The 18,155-nt window shown below is 33.4% G+C and overlaps 1 long non-coding RNA gene across 1 annotated transcript in view; it reads left to right on the top strand.

Annotated features, from left to right (window-relative positions):
* The window catches only part of LOC131423580 (uncharacterized), a 126,111-nt gene extending 114,232 nt beyond the window's left edge, over nucleotides 1-11,879 (top strand). The window contains exon 3 of the long non-coding RNA XR_009225309.1: nucleotides 11,519-11,879. This is a non-coding gene — a long non-coding RNA (uncharacterized LOC131423580). The remainder of the gene's footprint in view (nucleotides 1-11,518) is intronic.
* Nucleotides 11,880-18,155: the final 6,276 nt, after the last annotated feature.

Genomic DNA, 18,155 nt, shown 5'->3' on the forward strand with positions numbered 1-18,155 from the left:
ACTTTTCTTTTGTCAAGCAAAGTTTTTGAAATATAACTATAATCATCGAACAAATGACATTTAGGTCTTGCAGTATGCAAGGCTTTTGGGCTGGGTACCATCTATAAGAATAAAAGTAAAAGGTTCTCTATAAAACTATAAGAGTAGTTACTAGAGCAATAAACCACAATGATGGGAAAATAACAATATATTACATTTATAAGATGTATTACATTTATAAGAGTCAGTGGACACAGTATGTATTTAAAATTGTTAAATATGAATAAAGAGAACACTCTGGCACTGTAAACATTTGGAAAACCACTGAACTCTTCCATAACACAATTACTTTCACTGTAAAGCAAGGAAATATGATACAACCTAAAATATGATTCCATTTTCATAGAGGTAGTTAATACCCAATTTTAAATCTTTTCATTTATTTGATCTCATTATGTGGATTCCAAAATTTTATATTAGCCTGTGAATTTTAAGAGTTTTTAAGAGTTTTAAAATTCTCGGCTTTACTTTTGGTATTGCTCAATTGATCACTTAGTGCTAATAGCTGGAGGAAGAAAGGAGGTAATACAGGCACAATAAAATAAAGGGTAATAAGATAAAATATTTTGCCCGTGGTTTGTTTTGTTTGTTTGTTTGTTTTTGTTTACTTGATTATACTATTTAGGGCTTCCTTTGTAAAATCAAGTAGATAGGGAAGATAAAGTCTAACCTCTGTAGACCTTTGTGATCTTTCTCCTTTACTACCAGACAAGTGGTTGCCAGCACCAACTATCTCATCAATCACGTCTGCCCATACACTGGACAGCCACCATTAAAGCACTCTTAGTTTTCTAGATTGTTTGGGCTTGTAGGTTTTCCACTAATTCCTCAAACCAACTGTCCATCCACTCCACATTACAGGCTTGCCAAATCACTTGCTGTGCTCTAACAACCAACTCTGCTTAGCATGTGTTCTCCACACCTCTGCATTTCTCACTTTAATTCCCTACATTCTCATCCTCTAGTCCTCTTGGTTACCTTAAAGTTCTTCTTTCTTACTCTCATTTATTCATTTTACATATTAAATTCGAATGCTACTTCATCGTTAAAGCATCCATGACATCAATATCTCGAATAAAAACATACTGACCACCATTTTCTTCATGTCTCATCTGTTATTATTCCATCCCTCTGGTATCATGGTGCCAATAATATTTTTCCTTTATCCAGTGGAATGTACACTACACTAAGGCATTGAATTTTATCTTTTTGTTCACTGTTGTATTCCCTGAAACTTTTCCTGATAGACAGTAAATGCCAACTAAATATTTGTTGGATATTGTTCTAATTTGTTTACAAGTTTATATCCTTCCACTAAACTACAGTCGCTTGAGTACAACAACCTTGTCTTGTTAATTTTAGGGTCTCCCTCAGAAACCCAAACATAAATAAGTGATTAATTAATGCTTGTTGAAGTTGTTCGCTTAAAATAAACTAAAATTATTCCATAATATTTTGGAAACTCTACTTAATTTGCATTGAGCTTATAAACCAAAGAGACTTCACTGAATTTTCTAGCCTCATTAGCGTTTGAAGTTATTTTTTCCCCTTTGCCTTATATGAAGTTTTAGAGATGCTCCAGAAAGGACAGACCTCATTTCTGCTGATAAGACTAGTGATTCTTCCAGGAGGCTACTCAATTCACCATTCAGGTGGGTTGCTCACCATTTCAGACTCAAAGTTGCAATGAAAGTTTATTACAGGAGACAAAACATAATGAAACTAAGGAACCTCACTTTTCTGTTCCTTTCTCAGTTTACTAGTTTTTGGAAAATGTATATATGATATAAAAATTCTACCTAGTGTATGGGCTTATTACTCTGTTATACTGAACCAACAGAACATGAAAGCAAAGTAATTTTTTTTTTATAAAATATAACATCAGACATGCGTGAGTCATGCTGAAGATTTTTTAGCTTCAACCTGATTTACTAGCTATGTGAATTACTGTGTCCTTTGTATTTAAAGTTTCCTCATTTGTAAAAGGGGATAATGATGCAGACCTCTTCACAAGATCACTGTGTCACTTAACTAATTAATACTGTAATTATAAAGTACTTAGAAAATATAATGCACTGTACAAATGCCAAGTGTTGTTATTAGAATCATTTGAGCACTCAGCCAATCTAGATTTACTACTTTAGCAAGACAAATAATTCTAAACAGTAAGAAAGCCTCAACTATACATACTAATTAATCCAATTTAAACATTTATTATGTACTGTAAACATGCCCTGTTAAAATATGCATTTTAGTTAAGGCCACCATTAAAATCATCTTTCAGAGATTGAGTTGAGTTGCTTGAGGTCTGCATAAAATGAATTCTGCCTTGGCCTTTTCACATGATGGTTTAGATTACATTTATCTTACAAATAATTTCTCTGTTGATTTATTTGTTTGTTTGATTGAATGTTGATTGCCAGGGATTCAGCTAATATTAATTTTTAAGGGAGAATACAGGGAAGGAAATTAGCATATTCCCATTGTCTCTAGTGGAAGATTTGAAAAGAAACAATATATTTTAACTGCCGTGCTATTATTTTAGTCTAATATTCATTAGGGGGACTTTTCTGGAAAGGAAATGCCCTAGAGTGTAAGATGGAAGTTTAATGTGTGCTTTAGGGAAAACTTGAATTTGGCAGTAAGAGCCACATTATCTCTATAGGTTAAGTCTGAAGGTCCCAGAGTTGATAGGAAATTAATAACACTGAATCTATGTGTAGATCCCTGTTGTAACAGTACCTCAAAAGGCAAAACACAATGACTAATTTTCCACATAAAAAGATTCTGTGACTATTTTTGTTTTATATTTTTTGTTTGGTCAGTTTGGTTTGGTTACTTTTACTTAAAAAAATCAACTATTAAAAAACATAAAAAAGATGAACTTGTGCCGGGTAATAGCATTTTACATAATCTCTATGGTCAAACTTTGAATTCTGTATTTAGCTGTTTCAAAACTTGCACAAAATGCAAGCTCTCTGGTTAATTGGATCCATACCTAATTCTTTTTTTCCATTAAACTCAAAGTAGAATTTCTATTGCTGAGTATAAAATACACTCCATCCCATGGAATATTGTCTTCCCATGCTTATAGGGGACTTCCTTCTCTCAGAAACATAAAGACATACACTAACAGCACTAAAAATAACAGTAATAATGAGAAAATATAAAAAGAAGTGACTTGAGGCTTTCCCATTGGCCTTATACACACAAGTACTATCAATGAAAATTTTGTTAAGCCTCTAATTATTTACATTTCCTAGGGTGGATAAAATAACTGCCCACACAATTTTACCAATGAAAATTATAAATAGGCCAATAAATGAAATTGTCTCTCTATTTACTAATTCTTTTCTAGCAAATATTGTTCTGTCACACAATAACCACCGAGTGGACATGGTTATCCCTTTGTATGCACACAGTTAACTTTGTACTGGAGGCATCAATCACACAACTAAAATGAACACTGTAATGAATGAAACTTTGATCATATTTACTTCTTTATCTTTTGATCACCAGACTCATCACATAATATCTAGTTATTGAACCATTACAATGAAAGAAAAGCAAATTCTGTTATCACTTCAATGTACAAATGAAATGTGATTTTGAGACTAAAAGGTAATGTAATAGAAAACGCATTACAAAGAAAAATCACATTTTAGGGATATTAATTGTGAATCCTAAGTAATAAAATCAATATATTGATGCAATTCTCTTTGGAATATTTTATAGGCATTGTGAAAATAAAACATCTGAAACATATTTGCATCGATCTTTTCAAAACTCTCCCTATCATATTATCTTCTATTTTTAGAAAAAAAATGAATATGTCAAAAGAGACTGCTTTTGAGTCATTCAAATGTGTAGAAACTAGTGCTACACATGCATTCTTAAGTAAATTTCAAAACAAAATTGCAGGAGTGAGCCTTGAAATCACCACATTTCACTTTTATCTTTTATTCACTTTTTGAACACAAACCTATATACCAGTCTTCAAGACAGCTTAACCTCATTCAAAAGCCATAGTAGATAACACATTACTTTGATACAAGAATATGTCAAACTATTTATATTTTTCAGCAACATGACATCTCCATTGACAGTCACAAACCTTTTTATGATAACTAATATCTGAGGTATCTAAAGGAGTATTTATCATCAAATTTGACTACTAATTTGATATATATATTATTAAATAAAAAGAAAAATTTGCCATTCAATAATAAATAATTTATGTAATATTAGTTCGTTTTACTCTCTTCATTTTTTTGTGCTGGCCTATTATTTGTGACAGGGAGTTGAAGGTCTGCAGAGTGATTTCTTCATTTATAAATTACCTAGGAACTGAATAGCTACATAAGAAGTTAAAGCCAGGTGCAGTAGTGCATGCCTGTAAACCCAGTGGCTCAGGAGGCTAAGATAGGAGAATTGAGAGTTTAAAGCCAGCCTCAGCAATAACAAGGTGCTAAGCAACTCAGTGAGACCCTGTTTGTAAATAAACAGCACTGAGGATGTGGCTCAGTGGTTGAGTGCCCCTGAGTTCAATCCCCAGTACCAAAAAAAGTTAGGAGTGTCAAATAATAACCAAAACAAAACAATTATCTCATATGACATATATGACTTTGTTCTAGTAGTCATAGTTGTGTGACTATCTCTAAGCACAGATTATTTGAGACAAATGAAGACACACCCTAAAGAAGCCATGAGTTCTAATCATTTGTCTCCAGTTTAAACTATTCTTCACCTTAAGCTTTGACTCTCCCAGGGATGATCTTTATTTTTCCTTGTGTTGTTTTTTAAGTGCTGCTTCCAAATAAAATGAGAAATACTTGATTATTTTTCTAGGATTGTGCTAATTGGGCTCTGAATTCTGCATTTTGTTTCTAAGATGACTAAACCAAGTCTTATGTGCTACACAACCTCGCTAGGTCACAGTATGATCAAACCAAGGGTCAAACCCACAGATTTTTCATTACCCCATAATGATGTTCAGGGTATAAGAAAGAGAACAAGAAAGAGAATAGAAATGCTTTTGTTTATTTGGTTACTGTTATGATTTGTATCTGAGGTATTCCTCCTGAAGTTTCTTTTTTAATGCAGGAATGTTCAGGGATAAACTTGTTGGATTGTGAAAGCTGTAACCTAATCAGTCTATCCTAGTTTAAAAGACTGAGTGGTAACTATAGATGGGTGGATCATTGCTGGAAGTGAGTCACTGGGGGTGTGTCCTGGAAGGCTGTGTATTCCCTATGGCCCCTTTCTCTCTCTCCCTCTGCTTCCTGACCCCACAATTAGCTGAGAAGCTTTCTCCCCACTAGGTTCTCCTGCCATGATGATCCACCTCTCCTTGGGCCCAGAGCAATGGACTTGGCCCACCATGGACTGAACCTCTAAAATCCTGAACCCCAAATAAACTTTTCCACCTCTTAGTTGGTCACAGTATTGCAAAGGCTGACTAAAACTGTTAAATCATTTGGTAGTGGTTCCCTGGACATTGGTAAGGTATCCTAAAGGCAAATCTGCAAGTTTATCAGCAGCACTTGCTGGAGTAAAGAACTGCTTTTAATCTTTCATGGACTCCTCTTATCTTCAGTTTCTCAAAACATATGTACTCTAGCTCCCACCACAGCCCTATTCCTCTCCCTATGACCAGTGCCTACTGAAACCACTAGAGAATGTACTTGAGCTGATTGGGAGACTAAAAGCAGCTTCCTTCCTCTCCTCTTTTAGAACCTCTGAAATTTGGTACACACATTTTTATTTCTGTTCTTTCTCCCCAAAATAAATTTATCATTAGTGAATCCTCTGTGTAAAGAAACCATTATTCCACTGGCATTAATTTTTACTTTTCTGCTTAGAATCCTCAAGACTAATAAAATATATATTTACACAGTATGTACAAGGAAGACTGTTCTCTATACTGAAATAAGCCAAAAATACAGAAGTGAGACAATAAGGGCTGATAGGTAATAAACTCAAAACATCTAAAAGAAAAGGGAAATTGTATAGCAGACAGTGACACTCTAGAGACTAGAACCTACATGTGACTTTAAATCTTGGCACATTGCCAGGGCAGTTGATTATTGACATTTCATAATAAACTACTTGTGATTGATCCTTAAATTCTCTAGACCATTTCTAGTTATAGTCCAAATTATCCTTAATTACTCCTACCCCTGTAAATTTCAAAAAAGTGCATGGCAGTTTCTATCACAAGAGGGAAAGGCGATGTGTGAAAGTGGACTGGGAATTGAGAAAGACTAGAGAGGTACCATCCTCTGAAAACTCATTTAGTGACATCAAAACAATAGCAAATCCTGTATAGAATGATCACTCTTCAAAACAAAATATTGTGAATCTATAATGTAGAGGATTTCAGTCCAATGTTTTATCTTCATCATTTACATATACTCAACTACAAACTTCAAATACTGAAAAGAATTTTGATTTTTGAAAAGTACAACAGAAGCCTCTGAAATTATGGAATGAATGCCAAAATATCCTTGGGCAAGCACCTTTTAGATTACTAACACAGTCTAATACTACTTAAGATGCAACCAACTCTTAAATTCCAAGGATATGCTTTTCCTCCAGGCACGTTCTTTGTAAAGGGGAGACACTGCTGGCTTCCTTACTGCATTAACTTAGAATTTGTATCACTCTTTTTCTAAATGCAAGATTTAAGATGTAAACACATCTTTTTTTCTTCCCCTTGAATATACTTCTATAAAATCTGCCAAATCCCATCTGTTACTCTTTCTTTAAAAATCAGTAAGAATCATTACTGTTACCCAGCTACTCTAGTCAAGAGCTCTTAGGTTTATAAGGTTAGTTAGTTCTATTGCCCTAGCAAGTAAACTTAATGATTTCTAAAGGAGACCTCAAACTGGCCTATGACTTGATCTATGAAAACAGCAGTAGAGACTAATACTGTTTAAATCAGGCTTATCAGGAATTATGAAAAATATTATAGTAGCAATAAAACAACAATAATAAATAATGTTTTGTAGCTCTCATAATACACAAATTCAAAGTAAGATCTGGTTTAATTTTCCAACAATCCTACATGTTATGATTATAACTAATTTCAAAAATGAGAAAATTAAGAATCAGAGAATAGCCCAAAGTCATATACTAAGAAACAAACCCAGGATTCAAACTCACATTCTATATTTAATTTCCTAATTTATGCACACTCTCATTTTTGTCTAGGTTTCTGGTTTTAATAAAGAATATTTTGGAGCTTGCAGCTAAAGACCTTGATGTCTCTAGACATAGCATGATCTATTTTTGTGAATTTATCTGAAAAATATTCAATGCCAGGTATATACAAAAATCTAAACAGTTTATCAACATTCAGTCAATTCAATATTTATTTAGTACTTCTTTACTTTGCATGACATTGTACATTGGACTTTGGTTTATATAAACATTGAACAGACCATGAAAGATATAAAAGCTCAAATACATTTACTTGTTTATCAATAAATGATTATTAAATACAAGCAAGCAAATAATATCCCCAAGAGAGGGGATGTAGCAAGAGAGAGCAAAGAGGCCCAACACTCTTAAAAGCCACAGATAATGGACAAGGGAAGGAGAGCAGCCAAGGATGGGAAGTAGCTAATAAATCAACCAAACAAACTTTACCATAATTTCTGTCTCTAAGTTGTTGAGCAAGGTACTAAGAGGGATATAAAATAATAAAAGTCATAGTCAGCTATGATTTATTTTCCAATAGAAATTATCATCTAAAATAAGAAACACCATCAAAAAATTAGCTTTTAATAAATTTAATAAATTTTGTAAATTTTATCAATACATACATTTAAAGTAGTGGTTCTCAAGAATGCATTACAATTTGAGTAAGTTGAGTAAGGTGGTTGAAAGGAATAATATCCTGAGCTCCAATTCAGATTTACAGACCCTGAAAGTATAATTAAAGAGTGTCCACCTCACTTCTTCCCCTCTTCTTCCTGATCCTTCCTTTCTTTCTTTCTCCCTCTCCCCTGTCTATCTGTCCTTCCTCCCTCCCTTCCTTGCTTTCCTTCTTCTTTGTACTTTCCCATATAATTCTAATGATGAGACAAATTGGAAATGCCAGATTAGAGTTCCACAAAGATACATATTTTGCCAGAAATAGAACCAAGAATAAGTTTTACATTAATCTAGAATCTTCAGTAGAGCTTCACAAAGAAATGGAATCTCAGAGTTTTGGAGGTTAATCGGTGGGGAAATAGATGAGTGCCATAAGTGAGAGGATCAGAGAGGAAAGTTTTACTAATATTGACTTTGTAATTAGATGTCTAATTTTTAATGCATTGTTGATGGAATTCTGTGTAGTGCTCATCTAAGGAAGAAAAAAGCAAGGTGATAGACTAATTGCTTTGACCTAATGAGAATACACCCAAATATAGATATGATTACTATATAGAATTACTCCATGTTCTGACACCTGAGGAGCAAATGTATCATTTTTTTTTATTTCCAGAATTCTCCACTTTTCTGAAAATATTTAGGGGACACAGTTGGTATTTTTGTTTAAAGTTATTTCTATATTGCTTCAGAATGAATATTCTGGGACTTTCTTATAATATGGAACACCTATCATAAGGTGTTGGTGTGAAACTGTACAGAACCCCGAGATCTTTGGATGAGTCTATTTGTGAAGAGAACTCTACTTTCGATACAATTGTCAAATAATTTTGTTGTAAACAGATGAAGCAAAAGGCAATAAACAAACTTTTTTATATATTTTTGTTTTCAGAGCTTATATAAATGCCAGAAAATGTTTAAATGGTGATACAATATTAAGAACTATATGCCAATGGAATTACTGTTTTCATTTCAGAAAGTAGACCGGGAATACTCACATATGAAGCATGGTAGATAATATTAAGTTAATTCATGTGGAATAGAAAAAAAAAGTAGCTAACAAATAAAAAGTAGCTTGGATAATATTGGAAAGAACACCCACGAATCATGGAACGTTTAAGCTAAAAGTATTTAGCAAGGATCTAGCTAGCCCTTTAAAAAATGAGCATGTGCATTAAAAATTGTCCTTTAAATCCTCAGTAGTTAAGAATGCACTTATTATCTTGTTGGAAAATTCATGACCAAGAATATTGGCGGTATAAAAGAAAGGGGAGCTTAATAGACACAACAATTCTTTAGCAGATATGGGCAATAATAAGAACATAATCTCATTCTGTTCCGATGTCTCAAAAATAAAGCTCCCAAATAATTTCTGAAGCAAACACTTTTAAATTGGATTAAATAAATAATCACTGCACAGAATTATTTTTTCCCTTTAATTCTAACAATCACTACAGGGCATGGGATAAACTCCATTTGTTTTTCTTTCAAAAATACTTGTGTTCTAAAAGGAAAACATAGGCCAGAGGAACCCCTTTCCAGGCCATGGGTGATTCATGTTTAAATTCAAGGAACAAGAGAAAATATGCTTTATCTACTGTAGTCACTCTCACCTCTCTTCCTTGAAAACTGCTTAGAGAAAGCTCTGAAGCTTTTCGACATCATCCTACCATCATTCCTCCTCTTCCTCCAGGTTAAGGAGCTCTTGGTGATTCTTTCAAAGGAAGATGCCTCACAATGTAAACATTAACCAAGACCGAGATAAATCCTACCATAAACATGATTGTGTTCCCTTGATGCTGCCTTACTCTTGTCCTAATCAAACCAGAATCTTTCCATTCCTCCATCTTTGTAGTTAACTGAAAACCACTAAACTAAGTAGTTCAGAAATTATCTGAGGAAAAAATAAAAAAACAATAACAACAATAAACAAAAAACAAACTTGACTTTGGAAGTTCTTGAGTTTGGATTGTTTTCTGATGACATGAAGATCTAATCTCTACCCAATTACTTTGGTTACTGAGTCAAAGACTGCCTGGACCACTCGGTGAGATCCTATCTCAAAATAAAAAATAAAAAGAACTTGGGGTATAGCTCACTGGCAGAATGTCCCTAGGTTCAAACCCCTGTCCCCTACTGCACTGAAGGGAAAAAAAAAAGATATAACTTGTATTCTTTTTTCTTTAAAGCTTTATCGAACTTGAGAAGGTGGCACTTGAAAACAATTTTTTTTCAATTAAAGCAACAAAATTTTTCACACTTTTTGTTCCCAGTGGTAATTCAAACATAATTCAGTATTTATAGCACAGCTGTTCACACTCCATAAAATAAAGTTTCCCAGAGCTTAGGTACCTATGAATTTATCTTCTGGTAGGTAATTTGTAAATGTCTATCAAAATAAATGATGTGACTGTCTCACTCTAGAAATGGCTCACATTCTCCCTCAAATGTATATTCTCTGCTTTCATCTCCAAAGTTTCCCATCTTCAGGAAAGCCTGCATTCTCCTAGGAATGTGTATCTGTGTTCCTAAATAAATCTGTCTGTATCTCAGGAAAAAAAAATATATATATGTACTTACCTTTTGAAAATAAATAAATGAAATGTACTCACTTATATAAAAAATAAACATAATTAACAAAGCGTTTCTTGCCAAGTGTTAATTATTAACCACTAGAATGAATTTAATTTTATAAATTAAAATAATAAAATAACAGATTCTGATTGAATGCTGCAAGTGTGGACCTATGGACACCATTATAAATTATAAGCATAATGTTTTACATGATATTTATGTACTAATTTCAGAAGTAATTTTTATAAAGAATAACACATTGTTAAATTCAGTCATCAGAGGTTTTGTGATGGTAGTTGTTTTTATTTTGTTATGTTTCACATTAAGTCTAAAACCTGGGATTATGTGGAATTAAAAACATCTACATATATATTATTATAACTTGTATTAATTAAATTAATATTTTATGCTAGCCTACTTAAAATGATAAGTAACATCTTTAATTGTTATTGAATCCAATATTTATACATTTGAGAGTAAATCAAAATCCTATTATAAAATTCGGAATTTCTCTTTTCTATAGGATTATCTTAAGATTTGAAATTTAAAATTCAGAATCAGAATCTACTGCATGGATTGCCTATACAATTCAGATGCAACACAAATTCCATCTCTTTTGTCCTTATAATTTGCAAGGTTTTATAAAAACTTAGATCTCAAAAATATTTGTGAAATTGAATAGCTTGCTATTAATATCTTATTTTATACTATATCTGATAAAATTCTTATCTAGTAGGGAAAAGAATTTTAAATTGAACTCATGTGTTTTATTTGGCTTTATTTGTTTTTATAAATAATGTACCTATTATTCTTGGTTTAGATACTAGGTGTTCCTAAAAGTTCATGTGTGAGACAATGCAAGAGGTTTAGAGTGAATGATTGGGTTATAAAAGGTTTAACCTAATCAGTGCATCAATCACGGATAGGGATTAACTGAGTGATAACTGTAAGCAGGTATGGTGTGGCTCTAGGAGGTGGGTCCCTGGGGGTATACCTTTGAGGTTTATATTTTGTCTTTTTTGTTCAGAGCTCTCTGCCTGCTTCCTGGTGCCATGTTCTGGAGCTGCTTTCCTCCACCACACTCTTCTGCCATGATGTTCAGCCTCACCTCGAGCCCTGTGGAATGGAATCAGCCATGAACTGAGACCTCTGAAACCATGAGCTCCCAAATAAACTTTTCCTCCCCACGTTGTTCTTATCAGGTCTTTTGGTCACAGCAGTGAAATAGCCAACTAAAACAGCTATAATTCACTGTTTTGAAAGCAAGCAATTTTAAAAGTCAAGAACTTCATGGCATACAAATTAACAGATGTCTTCCTATTATAATTTATAATGCAAAGAGCTAATACTGTTTGATTACATATTATACATTAAAATTCCTTTAAAGAGAATATATACCAACCATTTTTTACAAGTAAGGTTACAATAAATAAGAAGATAGTTTTAACAAATGTGTGTGTGTGTGTTTATAATGTGACCAAAGATAATTGCTTTGCAAAGATAACATTAAGCCAAGACCCTAGAGAAAATTATATATATATTTCTCTCTCTCTCTCTCTCTCTATATATATATATATATATATATATATATATATATATATATATATGGTAAAAACAGGGAATATTTAATGAAAACAATGACTGAAATTTAATCAAAATTCTGGAAACAAACAATTTTGTGGTTATTTTATTTAACATATTTTCTTAGCTCACCATAACCAATATATGCTCAAGATGTACTACTAGGGATTATACTTCGGAAACAAGCCATTTGCTTACTTTAACTTAGTGTCCACACAACCTTTTGTGTTCCGTCACCAAATAATATGTTTTCTTTCTCCTAAAATGAGTTGTATCCCCAGCAGCTGGAATAAACTTCCATGTGCACCATTTATAAGATGCCATTCTCTCTTCAGGAATTATACCCCCAAACTCCACTTCAATTGCAATATTTGTAGGAAAGACAGAAGTGGTCTAAAGAGAGGTGCTTAAGAGTATATAAAATGCAGTTATAAATATTTTGGCACTGATTCATTAGTTTATTCATCAAATATTAATTGTGTGCCTGCTGTATGCTAGGCACTGTGAGAGTTGTGAAAACTGCTGGCAACCATGGAGCACTGAAAAAAGTCCAGGTCTTTCCCACAGGTAGTTTGCACTTGCATGGAGGAAATAGTTCCAATCAGGACTGTAAATAATAATCTGGATGGCAATTTGCTCAACCAAAGATTACCAGGCACAGCTGCAGTTGAGCGAGTGGTGTTTACTATGTGTGGAGAGAGAGAGAGCACATACCTTAGGGTCATGCTGTATAGCTAAATAACAAATCATTAGAAAAAATGCATATGTGGTTCTTTTATTTATTTATTTGTTGTTGTTGGGTAAGATTGAGGAGATTGTAAGATTTAAGTGTAGTCATAAAGCAGGGGACAATTGTATGATTTGAATATGTCAGTAAATTTTATCTATAGAATGGGCAGGTTAGGGAAAGGTTAAAATTATACTGGCTAAAAAAAAAAAAAAAAAAAAAAACTAGTAATCATTGTTTAGGGGAAGAGAAGGTGGTGGTTGTTTTGAGAGTTTCTCAGTGACCCGGTTGATGCGAATGTTCTGGGAGATTTTAAGACCAATAGGAGTATAATGTGGCTTTGCTATAAGAGTTGGATCAGTTGATAATAACAAGGAAGCCTGTGCTAAAGTATCATATCAGTGCTCCAACATCAGAGAATGGTTCTTCTTTTTCTCATATATTATTCAGAAAATAAACAGATAAGGTAAAGAATATCACTAGGACTAATTTAAATAATGTGGCCAAAGATAATCACTTTGTGAAGATAACATTAAGCTAAGACCCCAGAGAAAATTATTTAACAAGCTTAGAAAACAATCTATCAGCCAAAGGCAAGGGGTGAGCCTGTTTGAAAACTAGAGAGGAGGACAGTATATCTGGAAAAAAGGTGAGGGAGAAAGGCATATGATTAAAGCCAGAAGAACAGGGTGATTTAGGTTGTGTGAAAGGGTTTGGGCTTTATTCTCAGAGTGATGGGAACCATTTAAAAGTTGTAACTGTGGGTTTATGTAATTATGGATTAGTTATTCCCAAAAAGCATAATCCCAAATCACTGGAGTGTTAGGGACTGAATTGTGTCCCTCACAAATACCAAAGTTGAAGTTCTCACCCTCAGTACTTCAGAAGGGAGTACACCAAGGCAGAGGTGTCAGAGAAACCGAGTTGATCAACACATTGATCTCAGACTGTCAGCCTCCAGAATTGTAAGAAATTAAGTTTCTACATTTAAGCCACCTAGTCTATGGTATCTTGTTAAAGCATTCCTGGACAACTAATAATGTTCTGTGTTATCAGTACAGTATGCTTTAATGCTTAAACCTTGAAATTAGAATAAAATTGTCCACTGAATCAGTGTCTGCTTCTGCTTCTAAAACAAAAGGTAACTAAGGACACCAAAAGAAATCATCACTTTGGTCTTCCATCTATAGTGAAGAGTAAGGACAAAAAAGGTGACTCCATTTCTGCTAACATTAAAGTCATAGCACATATACTAGGGGCCATTGGAATCATACTACCAAAAATACAACCCTGTATTTATACCATATCTTTCTTCCAAGGAGTTCAAAACACTTCAAAGACATTTTCATATCAATTCTCACAGCACTTTTGAAAAAAAGTACGTGGGAAATATTATCATTCTTATTTGACATTTCTATACACCTACTCACTTGATTATATGATCATTTTAACTGGATATGTAATTTTTTCAGGAAGAAGAATACATGCCCAGAAAAAAAAAGATGTTCATGAGGAAAATAGTATGATTTTTGGCCTCTAATCACTGTTATGTGTTGAATGGCCTGAAGATTTGGTAGCATACATAATGACCCTTGAGTTTTAGATATACTCCTTCCTTTTTATATTCTCTTGGAAAAAAAAGGTAGGGAATACTAACAAAAATGGTAGCTATATTTTTTTTAAGTAGCACCAAACTGAAGATAATTGATCTATATTTCTCTTGTACTCAAAATACAATATTTATTGCACATTTAAGTAGATTATTGATACATTATAAAGTCCCAAAAGGTAAAAATATCAATTTTTATTATTTTTTCTATTAAGTACAATATCCATATGTCTGATGATTTGTAATGAGAAGTAGACTTTTATTAGAAAAGTCATTTTTAAACAATAGTGAAATTTTAAAACTTTTAATATTGAAAAGCATCACTCCATATCAACTTATATGTTTTGCCTTTGAGAAGATAAGGACAAACATCCATAAATCATTGGTATTTCTTTCTTTTGACAGATTCTTCTTCTATCACACTTGTATTTTTTTATGCTTCAAATTCACTGTATTTCTTTTATTAATTTATTTATTATCTTTAAAAAATGTCATCTAAACTTTCTAAGTCATTAAGATAAAACACTAAATAAGATTCAATAAAGACCTTCCCTTCCTCGGAAATAAGTAAACAAATACACGAAATAGGTCAACATTGGTAGAGATGTTTCAGTGGTAATAAGCACCAACATATATGGAAATGACCAACAGCAAGATTTCCCTCAAAATGGTGGTTGAAAAAAGCTACTCTGAAAAGGTGAAACTTTAGCTAAGATCTAAAGAAAATGAGCCAGCTTGTTTATGAGTTGAATTAAAAATGAGAAGAGGAAAAATTTCAAATCTTCTGGATTTAATGCTGCAGTGACAATTTGGGTAATTGGGACAATTACAAAATTTAGCAGGATCAGTCCAGTGCAAAATGAAAATGTGAGTCTCCTTGTTAAAACATTAAGAATTTCAGTGCAGTGGCAGTACAGCATTGAACCAAGTATTGGCCTGGTGAGCAAGGCAAGCCATATGCCCATGACATCAGTCCAAAGAGCATGGACCACAGTAGACTGAAGGTCACCATGGACTACAGCACTTTGGAACGGAAGCATGAGGCCAGATGAGCGTTGTCTGGTGGGCCTGCTAAGTCTGATGACAAATGGATTGGAAGGCCAGGACTTCCACAGAATGTGGTATATAGGAATGAAGTAAGTCAGCCTCAAGACTTTGTTCCTTCTTACAACTGCAGCTGTGTCCAAGATCCAGGTAGTAGTTTTGTAAAAGCACCATTTTATGGGTTGTGTTCACAAGTGTGGAATAAACCTCACCTTTCACAGTAAATTCAACTTGACCATGATCTCCAGGGAGCTATGGACTGAAACTGACTTTTTTTTCCCCAGAGCACTTAACCCGTAGTAGATTTGCAATTACTTATTGAATTACTCAATCAGTGGCTTAATGAGTAAATAATTTCATGATGTATCAAGTGACATTCTAGAAATTTTTGGAAGAACTATTGTCAACATTTGAATTTTTTATATTATGAACTTTAGCTTGGGAAATAGCTTAAAAGAAGGGTAAATCACACATTGTCACTTTTTTTTTTGAGGGGGAGGGTCTGTTTATCAGTATGTGAATAAATATATTTGCCATCATAAAGGCAGACAACATGAACTACCAAAGTAATTCTAAGTACCAAAAGCTCTAGGAGGTTCCTGGTCCTCATTTTGTTTTTTTTTTTTTACTTATTTTCTTCCAAGAGTAGGGCAGTTAGTAATTAACATGGGATTATAAAAGTATTCCATAAGTGCACTAAGAACGATTAAAATATGATGACAGATCACTGACCCAATTTAACATTTTTCATGTAATTTGGTTAACCAAAGAAATGCAAGTCATTCCAAACATCTGCTAAAAATTACATAGTGAGTCCAAAGAATGTCCAAATTATTCTCAGGAATTGCACAAATAATTTAGATTATTCAGAATTTGTGACCTAAACTGTTAGTTTTCAACATAATGTCACTTATCTACCTTCAAAATCTTAGCCCCCTACATTGTCTTCAGGGCAAAAGATACACAGAAAAGTAAATATGATTTATCAAGTATGTGGAACTCTGACTATTCATATGTATTGGAAATACAGGCCGTACTTTGAAAGTGTTTCCCAATCAAGTCTGAGAATACCACTGGGATTCATATTAAAAAATGTAGATTTTCAGTTCCCACCTTAAAGATTCAAATTTAAAATGCAAGGCACAGAGACCAGGGAATTTGTCTTTGAAAAAAATATGTGAAAAAATGAGTTTGGCATTTCAAAACATAAATCTGATTAGTAGTTGAAAAGGGGACTGATGTGAATGTACAGATTACTCTGCTTCTATTTTGTCAAACAGATTAAAGAAATACCCATTAGAAAAAAACTAAAACAAAAATACCCTGATTCTTTTTAAAGATGATTTTACTAATAGTTAATTTTAGTTTGTCTTTGCAATATCTTCTTTGCTCATCCATTATGTTTCCCTTAACTTTGTTCAATAGTTAATGGGGCTCAAGTTTCTCTGACTGTATATGTTTCCTGGATGAACTGTAGCACTTATTCAAAATCAGTTTTTGCTTCCATATCAGTTAATTTTCTCTGAGCACAGAAGTCTAGAATGCCTACATACATACCCTTTAGGCTGTATGAGAAAATAACTGCTATTATAGTTGCCATATGTAGTTGGTATGGCTACATAAGAATAAATGACATTCCCCTAGGTTCTACAAACATAACAACAATGCTTGTGTAAAAACCTTTCTTACTGGTCCATATTACCAAGTGAAGAAGAATCTGGTTCATTATGTACCTTTATGTGTATATAAAAACTTCTATATTAATTCACTTGCCTGAAAGTGCCAGAGTCCTGAGTGCATACATTGGATAAAACCCAGAAAATTTGTATAGTAAGAAAAAAATTAATTTTCAATGTCTAGATACTCATTACCAATGGAAAAGGAGCCAGAATAAAGCCCCAAACTATAAAGTTTCCTTCCGGTAATATCCTCCCAAGTGGCAGTTTAGGCACTAATCACAAAAACTTCATTAGGGGCATTCAACCCAAGTCTAATATTTTATAGAAAATGCTGACAGAAATTAAGTGGTTTGTCATGAAGCAACTATTAGTGAATCTAGTATTTATGACTCAGAGGTCCCAGGTTTCCAGTATATTACTTAGCAACTGTATACTTCTTTGTTTTGTGTCTATCACATGGTGGGGGTGCTGTGACTATACCTCTGCAGTGAAATCAATGCAAGTAACCTCCAGAGACTGACAATCCCATCTTGGTCCCTTCCCAGACTTTCCACTTTTGAAAATACATTACAGGCTTCTCCCACAACTTCTTTTTCCTCTACTATTGTAGGTGCTATTCCAGTTAGTCTACTACTTGGGAATATTAACAACATAAAATTATGACAGTCATGGCTTTTTTTTTTTTTTTTACTTTGAAATGCAGATCACCAGGTTTAGCAAGTGCAGATTGGATTTGAAAGAGAAGAGATTCAAATGCAGTAATGCTGCCAGAAGACATAGCTCATTCTCTGATTTAGAATCAGTGAAATGTGTGACAGGAAAGACTATGTGTTGGCAATAGGGCTTGATACATGTTCAAGAGCAAAATTGAAACTGTCCTCCCATGGTTTGCAGCTATAGATCACTAAAAACATCTTCTCAATAGCAAAAGGCTACAGGCCCTGACTTCTCCTTCATCCTCTCTCAGGGTGGAGATATAAATTTCAAAATTACATGTGTCAAAGTGTTCACAATTCATTACTGA

The sequence above is a fragment of the Marmota monax genome, unplaced genomic scaffold (genome assembly GCF_021218885.2).
Source record: "Marmota monax isolate L192 unplaced genomic scaffold, Marmota_monax_Labrador192_F-V1.1 WCK01_AAM20220418_F8-fsc00018, whole genome shotgun sequence".
In the NCBI taxonomy this organism is placed as follows: domain Eukaryota; kingdom Metazoa; phylum Chordata; class Mammalia; order Rodentia; family Sciuridae; genus Marmota; species Marmota monax.